Here is a 13336-nt window from a genome sequence, read left to right as displayed (position 1 = left end):
AACAGGCTTGCAACCATGCCTGTTGAACTTCTCCAGTATCTCCCGGGCATACTTACCTTGAGAAACAAATAGTCCATCACTGCGCTGCCAAATTTCCAATCCCAGGAAATAATGAAGGAGGCCCAAGTCCTTCATCTCAAACTCTCTAGCAAGATCCTCCTTGCATGAAAGTATCAACAGATCATCTCCCGTCAAAATCAAATCATCTACATAAAGTACAATGATCAGCAACTTACCCTCCACCACAATCTGGTATAGGTTAGGATCCACCTCACTCTTGGAGAATCCAAGTCCGGTGAGATAACTGTCTATCCGTGTGTACCAAGCACGAGGTGCTTGTTTCAACCCATACAACGCTCTCTTGAGCTTGCACACATGCGACTCGCTGCTAAAGATCTCAAAACCTTCGGGCTGCTCTATGTACACCTCCTCCTCAATGACTACATTGAGGAACGCAGTCTTCACATCCATCTGATGGATGTGCCACCCCATCTGTGCTGAGAGAGCAAGAATCATCCATATGGAAGAATACCTTGCGACAGGTGCAAAGGTCTCCTCATAGTCGATCCCCTCTATCTGTGAGAAGCCTCGGGCAAAAAATCTTGCCTTGTACTTCTCCACACTCTCGTCAGCTTCCTGCTTCACTTTGTAGATCCATCTCGAACCCACCACTGATTTCCCCTCCGGTCTTGGGACAATCTCCCATGCATTCTTTCTGACAATCGAATCGTACTCTTCCACCATGGCATCTACCCATGCGGGATCCTCCACAGCTTCCTCGAAAGAGGATGGCTTAGTCACGGCACATTTTCTCACAAGATCCATGTATCCAGTGTACCGATCAGGTGACTATCTCTATCTGCGTTGTGCCATAGGTGGTCCTACAACCTTCTCTGCATCTTGAGCCAGTCGCTCAGCTTCTGTAGTGCGATTTCGCTCTTTGATGGTTGGCACTGCATGAGTGGTCTCTTCCACTCCATGAACTTCATCTTGTGGTTGATCCACATCCTAAAGCTCATCCTTAGGAACTAATAGCTCCTCATCTGCATGTAAGTGTGGCTCCCTCTCAAGCGAACACTTCATGGCTTTCTCCTCTTGAAATTTAATATCCCGTTGCACAACAGTCTTGTGATTGTCTGGCAAATACACACGATAGTTGTGGGGCATATCAGTGTACCCCACAAATATCCCAACCTCTGCGGTTGGCTCCAGCTTCTTCCTGGCATCCTTCGTCACATGCATGTAAACAAGAGAACCAAAAATCCTCAAATGGGAAATATCAGGCCTCTTACCAGAATAAGCCTCCTCGGGTGTACTCATGCCAAGTATCTTGTGAGGACAACGGTTCTGCACATATACTGCAGTATTGCATGCCTCCACCCACAAGTGAAGGGGTAGGCCCTGATCATGCAACATCGCCCGTGCAGCACCCACGATCGTTCTGTTCTTTCGCTCAGCAACCCCATTCTGCTGTGGGTTATGGGGAGCTATGAGCTCTCTTCGAATCCCTTCTGCACTGCAGAAGTCCTTGAACTCACCAGAGATGAATTCACCACCATTGTCACTCCTAAGAGCCTTCACCTTCTTCCCCGATTCCTTCTCGACTAGTGCTTTGAACTCACAGAACTTTGAGTATGTCTTGCTCTTCTTCTGCATGAAGAAGATCCAGCACTTTCAAGAGAAATCATCAACAAAGATCACATAGTACTTGTGCTTTATTGTCGAAGCTACTGAGAAAGGTCCACACACGTCTGTGTGAATTCTCTCAAGGATCGTCGTGGTGCAACTATCCTTCTCGTGAAAGGTGGCTTTCACAAATTTTCCCAAAGTACACCCCTTGCACTGATCTGATTACACAAGAGTGCCTTTAGGAAGCCTAGTAGAAGTCTGCTGCAGTATCTTCAAGGCTCCATGGTGAAGGTGGCCCAATCTCCGCTGCCACAGCTCGCCATCATCCCGGCTCACCAATCCTTTTATCTTGCATGCCATTTCTGTGCAACCATCTACATGCAACTAATAAAGGTTCTTGACTCGAACCCATATCTTCCGGGTTTCTCCAGTTGTCTTACTACGCAGGAAAGCCTTTCCCTCGCTGAATACAACATCATATCCCTTGTCTTCTAACATCACCACAGAGATAAGATTCTTCTTCAATCTTGGAACATGCATCACTTCCTTCAATATGAAGGGTTTAGCAGACTCCCTCTCAAAGGAAATGGTACCGATACTGGTCGCACTATATCTACCATCATCGCCCATATCGATGTGCACTCCAAGATCTTTCTCATCCAGATCAGAAAACAAATCTCTATCTCCTGTCATGTGAAAAGATGCACCACTGTCCAAAAACCATATCGATCCCATCACACTTGGTACCAAGCATGCGATCAGTGAAAAATCCAGCTCAAATTGTGAGGCTAAGGCCTCTCCCACTGCAGATCCAACAACTTGCTTATTTTTCTTCTTCTGCGGACAATTTGTGGCATAATGTCCGTGCTGGTGATAGTGAAAGCACTTCACCTTGGACATGTCCTGCTTCTTGCCTTTCGCACCAGAATGAGAAGCTTTCTTGTTCTTCCCCTTCTTTGCTTTGGCAGCCAAAGCACAATTTTCTTCATCAGATGCCTTTGATGAAGATCCGTCCCAGGTATTCTGCCTGATCTCCTCTTGCACAAGATCAGACCAAAGTCTCTCCCATCTTGGCAATTTCTCCCGACCATTGACAGAGTCCTGATAGGAATTCCAACTCTTTGGAAGACCAAGGAGAGCCAAGCTCACCAAGTCCTCATCATCGATAGTCACCCCCACACTTCCCAACTCATTCCGGCATTGGGTGAACTTTGTGAGATACTTGGGCATACTGTCTCCTTTCTCACACTTAATGTTTCTGAGTTTATCCTTGAGCGCCAACTTCCTCTGGTCGCTCTTTCTTTGGAATAAATCTGTCAATGATTTCCACATCAAGTATGGAGAAGCCTTTCCATGTAGGCTAGATACAATGTGATCCTTCATGCCCTCCAATGGAATCCTTCGACACGATTGTCTTCTTTTGCTAAGCCTCAACTTGAGCAGCATCAGTAGGCTTTGGGACCTCGACCTCTATGAACTCCTTCAAACCATTGTCATCTAACACCGCCTCCATCCTGTCTTTCCATGTAATATAATTCGAGCTGCCTTCAAGGGCATACTCCAATTGCAATCCGTTGAAAGACATTTCAACTTCGACACCAAGAAAACACTGCTGCAAATTCGAATTCCACCAGCTCAAAACTCAATCGCTTCTGATCTAAAATTCGTGAGAAAAAAGTATTTCTTGTACAGAGATTGACTGTATGGGCGTTTACCAGATATCTCACCTTCCAAAAGAAGGATGAATCCAGAGGCTACCTGGCCCGATTACAGACTCTGCCTGAAGAAATAAAAATGTAATCACTTTCTGAATAATAGATTTGATGATCAACTTCGCTCTGATACCATGTAGAAATTTGAATAATATAACACTTATTCATAGAGATCATCTTGATTATACGCTATTTGCAGAATGCATGCATAATACATAACCTCCTCTACCATTGATCATCAATTTGCGGAATTAAAAAACAATTGCATGCGAACATTGAAACATCAATCACACATATCAACACAGTATGTAATGGGGAAAGCATACAACTGAAAACCCCCAACTATCTGTATATTATGATGATAGAGAACATGTAACAATACATAGTAGAATACTCCTCACAAGTACTCAGTACTATCTCCACATGCTACACACAAAACTAGCTCGGATCTGAACAAGTCACGGGTTCAAATCTCCTCCACTATTTTCCTGCCTCTACTGCGCAATCCAAGTTGAGAATAGATCAGATCCAAGCTCAAATTCCCTTGGCTTGTACTGCACAATCCTCATTCGCAATCTCAATCAATGATTGTGCAAATCTCATGCACAGCTATAGTCACAAATGATAGTAGTCTCACCCTTTCACCCACCTCTAACACTTTTCTCCACTGAACTGTCCATGCACTGAGTTAACTGATGTATTCTTTAGTTTATTTATGAGTTAATAATTAGTGAATTAATTAATAATTAATTCACATCACTCGTCACTAGTGTATTTGGCAGTTAGACTAAATACAACTAGTTCAACTAAGTCAAACTAAACACAACTCCATCAACTCCTCAATCAACTCCACCAAACTCAATCACTTGAGTTCTATCTAAAGTCCATCATGCAATAGCTCAACTAACCCATAGGAAAAGCGTATTTCCTTCTGGAAGTTGCATGTGCCACATCCGTAGCTCAAACTGAAGTGCTGCAAGAGGATAAGATAATGTTTATAGCCCAAATATTATTAAGAGCTAATAATATTCGACTGTTCTATTTTTTGACTGGCAGTCTAAAAATAGACTTCGCCCATATGTCTAAAAATAGAGGTCCATCTATTTTTACCAACATGACCAATCATCCATAAATAGCATCCTGCAACTCATAGACCATGATCCATATGTCTAAAAATAGACTTTGCGCTAAAAATAGCCTGCGGGTCCACTTAGTGAAGGCAACTTCTTTTCACTAAGCTCCATCATCTTGTTTCATTTTCAGCAGTCTACCCACTAATTCATTTCCTCTTCTTCATTCCTTCCTTCCTATAAACCCAACAATAAAGGTAGACTGAGCTCGAGTCCATTCGAATTGATTTTTAATCTTTGCACGAGCCTTTTGTACACATGTTTCCTTTCCAATGAATTCCTCGACCTTTCAAGAGAGTGATACTCCCTGATCTAGAGACTGTGGGATAAGGAATTCCATCTTCTCTGGCATTCTTGATGGATTTATGTTCCTAGCAACCTTAGCATGCCTTCAAAATGTGAGATAGCTTGCTCTTGGGTGGCAAGGTATCTAGGTGCTAGATAAACATCATTAGAGATGATGCTGTGAGTACTAATTATAGCCATTGGTCTTATCTACTCTGCCCTGATATAAAGTGGTTCTTTTTCTTCCTTTGTCATTACTTTATGTACCTCCTCAGCTCTGGCCTACTCATGAGTCATCCAAGATGCAAGGTGATCTGGAATTTATCCAGGACAAAAAATTAAAGGTATTACAGACTCATGTGCATGGATGTGCCTATGTTACTTATGCAATGGAATGATAATATTGCTAGAATACATAGACACTGAGGCAAACGGAGAAAACATAAGAGTCAAACATGTAAACAAAACAAGTTTAATAATGAGTTCACCCAATGCTCCTGGGCTATGTCTCCTGGTCTAGCCTTTCAGTGGTGGCCTCTCTATTATGTTTTCAAGCAGAGTTTTATAACAGTGTGCTCGATTCGAGACTCACTAAACAAAATGGATTCAATAGGAATGGAGTTCATAGACTCTCCTTACTGAAACTCGACCTCTGAGGGTCACAGTAGTATGACAGGCCTATGTCGAGGAGATTGCTTGAACCTCTCAAGCCTTCAATGGAGTACACAGACTCTCTGCCTCTCTCTAGCTTTGTCTGGCTCGATGTTGCCTTCAGGTCAGCTCGACTTCTACTCTGTGTGTGTTGCTTTTCTGTATGCTACCCCTTCTGCTTCTATCAGATTATGGCTTTAAAGCCAGTCTGTTCTTTTGACTGTTCATTTCCGCTTCCTGGCCTTTTGGTTTCTTTTCCTCTGTCTGTTTGAATTCCTCTGCTATGTGTCATCATCAATGGGTAACGCCTTGCAGTTGTAGAAATTTTGAATAATATAACACTTATTCACAGAGATTATCTTGCTTATACACTATTGTGGAATGCATGCATAATACATAACATACTCTACGTTGATCATCAATTTTGCGGAATTAAAAACAATGAAACATCAATCGCATGTGCACATTAACACAGTATGTAACCAGGGAAAGCATACAGCTGAAAACCCCCAACTATCTATATATTATAATAATAGAGAACATGTAACAATACATAGTACAATACTCCTCACAAGTACTCAGTACTATCTCCACCTGCTACACACAAACTAGCTCAGATCTGAATCAAGTCACAAGTTCAAATCTCCTCCGCTGTCTGCCTGCCTCTATTGCGCAATCCAAAGTGAGAATAGGAATGATCCAAGTTCGAATTCCATTTTTTTGTACTACACAATCCTCATTGGCAATCTCCATCATTGATTGTGCAAATCTCATGCACTGCTATACTCACAACTAATATTAGTCTCACTCTTTCACCCACCTCTAACACTTGTCTCCACTGAACTGTCCATGCACTGAGTTAACTGATGTATTCTTTAGTTGCTTTATGAGTTAATAATTAGTGAAATAATTAAGAATTTAATTCACATTACTCATCACTAGTGTATTCTGCAGTTAGACTAAATACAACTAGTTCAACCAAGTCAAACTGAACACAACTCCATCAACTCCTCAATCAACTCCACCAAACTCAATCACTTGAGTTCTAACTGAAGTCCATCATGCAATAGCTCAACTGACCCATAAGAAAAGCGTATTTCCTTCTGGTAGTTGCATGTGCCACATCCGTAGCTCGAACTTAAGTGCTCCAAGAGGATAAGATAATGTTTATAGTCCAAATATTATTAAGAGCTAATAATATTCGACTGTTCTATTTTTAGCCTGAGAGTCTAAAAATAGACTTCACCCATATGTCTAAAAATAGAAGTCCATCTATTTTTACCAACATGACCAATCATCCACAAATAGCATCCTGCAACTCATAGACCATGATCCATATGTCTAAAAATAGACATAGTCTAAAAATAGACTTTGCGCCAAAAATAGCCTGTGGGCCCACTTAGTGAAGGCGACTCCTTTCCACTAAGCTCCAGCATCTTGTTGCATTTTCAGCACTCCCTCTCAACAATATATGGATTATCTGCAACCCCTATCCTACAACTCTAGAATGTTTTGCATGCAACACATTTGCCCGGTCCACTTGCTCCAACAACAATTGGAACAAAAACACTCCCAACTGACCACTCTGTTGGGCTAGGAACATACTCTGATGCTGAAGCTCTACCTGCTACTGAAAAGTACTCCCTCTATGACATCTATGCTATTGCAACATCTCCATGCATCTCGTACCATTGCACACCTCTCTGTGCCACCTAGCACTGTGCAAAACACTTGTGCCTCTCGCATTGCTGCAGCCTACTAGCTATGCGCTGTCCTGGGATTCCCTACACTGTCTCTCTCTCTACCACTCCATCTGCATCTGTCTCTACCCAATCAATCAGTTCCTGCTACTCCACATCGGGGCTCCCATAGCAAGGGCTCATCCAAGAGGTTGGGTACCTGAAGGATCCTGCCCCTCCTCCTTGGGACGATCACTCTATATTGCCCCACCTCCTACTTGGAGGTATGGCTGTATGTGATCCCTCAGCCCACCTGGCTCGAAGTTTCCTCCTACTAGAGGTCTCTACATGAGTAGATGTCTCTACTCAATCTCCTCTCAGCTTCCCTTGTTGTGGCTGCTCCACAACCTCCTGAAGCTGCTGCACCAATTGTGGCTCCTCCACAATCGTCTGAGACTTCTTCTGGCGCTGCATGTTGAGAGGTAATATACACTCCCTCTCAACCACCAAGTCTCCATCAGTTGCCTCATTGCTCAAGGCTTTGCATGCATCTTGAACCTCAGGAGCATACAGGTTCTCGACCCGTGAACCAATCTGCTTCACCTGTCTAGTGATGATGTGTCTAAGGAAAACCTTTCCCTTAATGAAGACTACATCACAGCCTCTGTCTTCCAGCATCCTGATCGACACCAAGTTTATCGTCAATCCTGGTACATACTTGACATCGGTCAAGGTAAGGCGATCTCCTTGCTCCCTCTGAAAAATAACCGTGCCTACACCTGAGACACTATATTTCTCATCATTACCCATCGCTATGAGTATCTGGAGATCTTTCTCCTCCAAAGTACTGAACAAACTCTTGTCACCGATCATGTGGAAAGAAGCTCCACTGTCAAGAAACCAACCACTTCCCACCATGGATGAAACCATGCATGCGAAGAGTCTGAAATCCAACTCGAACTGTGAAGCAAGTGCCTCACCTTCAGATCCTTCCCTGGATCCCTTCTTGGATTTCCTTCGTGGGAAATTTGCAGCATAATGGCCCACCTCATGACAACGAAAGCATCGTACTTTCGATTTGTCAACCTTCTTCCCATCATTGGAAGAACTGGATTCGGAAAGAGAACCCTTCTCCTTCCCCTTCTTTGCTTTGGCAGCCAAAGCACAATCTTCTTCATCAGATGCCTTTTATGAAGATCCATCCCCGGTATCCCGCCTGATCTCCTCTTGCACAAGACCCGACCAAAGTCTCTCCCATCCTGGAAATTTCTCTTGACCATTGACAGAGTCCTAATAGGAATGCCAACTCTTCGGAAGACCAAGAAGAGCCAAGCTCACCAAGTCCTCATCATCGATAGTCACCCCCACACTTCCTTGCTCATCCCGGCATTGAGTGAACTTCGTGAGATACTTGGGCATACTGTCTCCTTTCTCACACTTAATGTTTCTAAGTTTATCCTTGAGCGCCAACTTCTTCTGGTCGCTCTTTCTTTGGAATAGATCGGTCAACGCTTTCCACATCAAGTATGGAGAAGCCTTTCCATGTAGGTTGGATACAATGTGATCCTTCACGCCCTCCAACAGAATCCTTTGACACTTTGTTGTATTCTTTTGCCAAACCTCAACGTGAGCAGCATCAATAGGCTTTGGGACCTCAGCCTCTATGAACTCCTTCAACCCATTGTCATCTAACAGTGCCTCCATCCTGTCTTTCCATGCAATATAATTTGAGTTGCCTTCAAGGGCATACTCCAATCGCAATCTGTTTAAAGACATTTCAACTTTGACACCAAGAAAACACTGCTGCAAATTCGAATTCCACCAACTCAAAACTCAACCGCTTCTGATCTAAAATTTGTGAGAACAAAGTATTTCTCGTACAGAGATTGACTGTATGGGCATTCATCGGATATCTCACCTTCCAAAAGAAGGATGAATCCAGAGGCTACCTGGCCCGATTACAGACTCTGCCTGAAGAAATAAAAATGTAATCACTTTCTGAATAATAGATCTGATGATCAACTCCGCTTTGATACCATGTAGAAATTTTGAATAATATAACACTTATTCACAGATATTATCCTGATTATACACTATTGCGGAATGCATGCATAATACCTAACCTCCTCTACGTTGATCATCAATTTTGCAGAATTAAAAACAATGAAACATCAATCGCATGCGCACATTAACATAGTATGTAATCGGGGAAAGCATACAGCTGAAAACCCCCAATTATCTGTATATTATAATGATAGAGAAAATGTAACAATACATAGTACAAAACTCCTCACAATTACTCAGTACTATCTCCACCGGCTACACACAAACTAGCTCAGATCTGAATCAAGTCACAGGTTCAAATCTCCTCCGTTGTCTGCCTGCCTCTACTGCGCAATCCAAAGTGAGAATAGGAATGATCCAAGTTTGAACTCCCTTTTGTTGTACTACGCAATCCTCATTGGCAATCTCCATCATTGATTGCGCAAATCTCATGCACAGCTATAGTCACAACTGATAGCAGTCTCACTCTTACACCCACCTCTAACACTTGTCTCCACTGAACTGTCCATGCACTGAGTTAACTGATGTATTCTTTAGTTGCTTTATGAGTTAATAATTAGTGAATTAATTAACAATTTAATTCACATCACTCATCACTAGTGTATTCTACAGTTAGACTAAATACAACTAGTTCAACCAAGTCAAACTGAACACAACTCCATCAACTCCTCAATCAACTCCACCAAACTCAATCACTTGAGTTCTAACTGAGGTCCATCATGCAATAGCTCAACTAACCCATAAGAAAAGCGTATTTCCTTCTTGCAGTTGCATGTGCCACATCCGTAGCTCGAACTAAAGTGCTGCAAGAGGATAAGATAATGTTTATAGTCCAAATATTATTAAGAGCTAATAATATTCGACAGTTCTATTTTTAGCCTGGCGGTCTAAAAATAGACTCCGCCCATATATCTAAAAATAGAAGTCCATATATTTTTACCAACATGACCAATCATCCACAAATAGCATCCTGCAACTCATAGACCATGATCCATATGTCTAAAAATAGACATAGTCTAAAAATAGACTTTGCGCCAAAAATAGCCTGCGGGCCCACTTAGTGAAGACGACTCCTTTCCACTAAGCTCCTTCATCTTGTTGCATTTTCAACAGTAGGGAGGTGGCCACCTGTTCTCCTAAAAAACTGAGTGTTAGATTCCTTGAATCATATTTGAATGGCTGTTAAATTTGTTTTCTTCAAGATTGCCCGCGATCACGAATCCTTTACCAACTCATCATCCACGTTGGCCGTCAAATCCTCTGTCATCTTGCTTTTTTAACCTATCAAATCTGGTCAGTCATCGGGATGTATTTCCACCGTCGAATATCTGGGCCCCCCAAATCCTACGGTTGTCCTTCATATCAGGCGGACAAGTCGCACGATGTTTACCCGTCCGATGCAGGTAGTTTTCTCTCTCATCCATCGGACGTGTGTCACTCGGTATATGGTATCAGGTGAGACTTAGTCAAAATTGCTTACCACCTCAAAGCCTTCTGATATCATGTTGATTTGGGGAATCCTGTTCTACGGAACCGAAAAAATTACTTTTCTGAATTTTATAGCGATTTCGAGTCTGGGTGCTTCAGGGATTTCCTTCACTGAGGGGGATGCCCTTAGCGCTAATTGCGTATTAGAATCCACCTCTGTTTCCCGAATTAGCCTCCGGTTTTGCTAGTTTTGTGCCATCGCGCTTTACCATGAGCCAATGGTCTGCACACTCAACCGAGGGTCCTCGTTTCTCCGCTCTGGCCACAACTGCAATTTTTATGAGGATTCCTTCTGATAGCTTCGATCTTTTCTAGGACTTGAATCTTTTATTATATTTTGAAACAGTTATGAAAACTTAGAGAGTTTTAGGATCCATTTCGGATCATGGCCTTCCCACTGAAAAAAGCTTTTGGACCACCAAAAGTTGGTTTTCTTTCAAGCATCAATCAAGTGAGGGTATTGCTTCCTCACTTGCTCAGTCTCTATCCATTTCGCACTGCTTGGCTTTGAATCCTTGAGTCTAATACTGAGGTACTCAACATCCCCTTTGCGTGTAGTTCTTACCTTCCTGTCCAGAACTGTATCTTCCTACAACTCGTTAAGATATTCAGGTAACAGATCATCAATAGAAGGCAATTAACTCTACTCTTCGGGATCTTCAATTAATGAAGGTTCAAATAGTCTCAAGCTATCTACATTAACAACTGAGTAGATGTGCATGTAAGCTGGTAGATCAAGGCGAAAAGCATTCTCACCAATTTTCTCAAGTATATTGAAAGGTCCATACCTTATTGGCTTTAGCTTCTTTCTTTGCTGATATACAGCCAGACTTGGTCACCAACTTGGAAACTGTGCACCATCCGATGCTTGTCATGCCTTGCCTTGTACTTGGCTTGGCTCTTTTCCAGCTGTTCCTGTACTGCTTGGTGAATCTCTTGGATTTTTTCAATGAACTTGGTTGCCTTGTCCACATCACTGTGTCCATCAACTGTTATGTCCTGACCAAAGACAAAATCCAAGGGAGACGTTGGTGTGAAACCAAAACAGGTCTCAAAAGGAGATCTCTGTGTAGAAGAATGTTTAGCTTGGTTGTAAGCATGCCACACATAACACAAATGTTCATCCAAATTCTTGGGATGCTTGTTGCAATAGCCTCTGAGCAACTGGATCACTGTCCTGTTGAGCACTTCTGTTTGACCAACGGTTTGTGGATGAAAAGTTGTGCTTTTCTTTAACCGGGTGTCCATCAATCACCACAAACTTGACCAAAATTTCCCAACAAATCCGGTATCTCGATTAGATATTATGGAAGTGGGTAATCCAAAATAAACCCATACATGTTGAAAGAACAAATTTGCAGTTTGTTCAGTTGTAATTTGTTTGTTACAAGGTATTAAAATACACATTTTGCTGAACCTATCCACAACAACATATAAATATTCATGACCTTTCCTAGATTTAGGCAGTCCTCCAACAAAGTCCATGGAAACACTTTCCAAGGATGAGAAGGAACTGGTAGTGGAGTGTACAACCCTATTTTTCTATTGTTGGGCTTGCTTTTAGCACACATGGTACACCCTCTTACATATCTAGAAACTATCTCATTAATTTTTGGCCAATAACAAAATCTTTGCAGCTGTGCAACTGTTTTACTTACACCAAAGTGACCTGATATTAGAGAAGTGTGTGCTTCTCGAATTATCTTTACTCTTTCAGTTTGTGGAATGCATAGCTTCCCACAATGATACAAGAGTTGGTCCTTTATATGATAATCCAATTCTTCTACCTATTTGTTGTTTGGTCAATTTAGTATGTCCTAAATTGCTATATAGATTGTTAATCTGGGAGTCGTAAACTGCTGAAGTGAAGTGCACTATATATGCAAGATAACCGATTTCTTACTTCTTTGTCGTTTTTTATTTTTGGTTTATCTTTTGTTGATTCCCTAATGTGAGATGGCAAAAGTCAAGTATGGATATAAGTGTTCAAGGCAATGGTGACCTCTAAAATGATTTCCAAACTTCAAAGTTCTCAAAAAGGTTTTAAAACTTGCAGTGATGAAATCAGTTCCTAAGAGAAAATAAAAATGTACCAAACAGTGAGCTGGTGACAATGAAGCCCAGTGTCCTTGTTGCTGTATAAAAAGAGAAAAAACTGAACTCAAAGCAATTCAAAAATTGTAAGCAAAGTAAACTAAATCATACTACTTCAACTCATATTCTGACCCCTCACCATTCGACTCGCTCTAACTATAGGAGGTAATCATAAACAAATTGAGTAATCTGATATCTAAATTGCATAAAATGAAACTAAGATCAAACTACACATTCATACTTCAATCCCTCACCATTCGACTCGCTCTGGCTATAGGAGGTAACTGAAAATGAGATGAGTAATCTAATCACTAACTTGCAGAAAAATCATACTACATCAACTCATATTCTGACCCCTCACCATTCGACTCGCTCTGGCTATAGGAGGTAATCATAAACAAAGTGAGTAATCTGAAAAATTGCATAAAAGTAAATGAGAAAAACAATACTAAAAGAAATAAACAGTGCTGGAATTAGAACTCAAAAAAATAAATCAGCAGAAGGACAAGATGATTTCATGTCATTAGTCATTAAAAATCTATGTGCAATTGCCCAGGCTCTCTATAAGAACTTGAAAGAAAAACACTGATCAGTTAACAGTCAT

Source organism: Pinus tabuliformis, chromosome 2_1, assembly GCF_031772625.1.
Source record: "Pinus tabuliformis cultivar Carrire ecotype Pingquan chromosome 2_1, CPIR1, whole genome shotgun sequence".
NCBI classification, from domain to species: Eukaryota; Viridiplantae; Streptophyta; class Pinopsida; order Pinales; family Pinaceae; genus Pinus; species Pinus tabuliformis.
Note: the sequence above shows the minus strand (reverse complement) of the source record.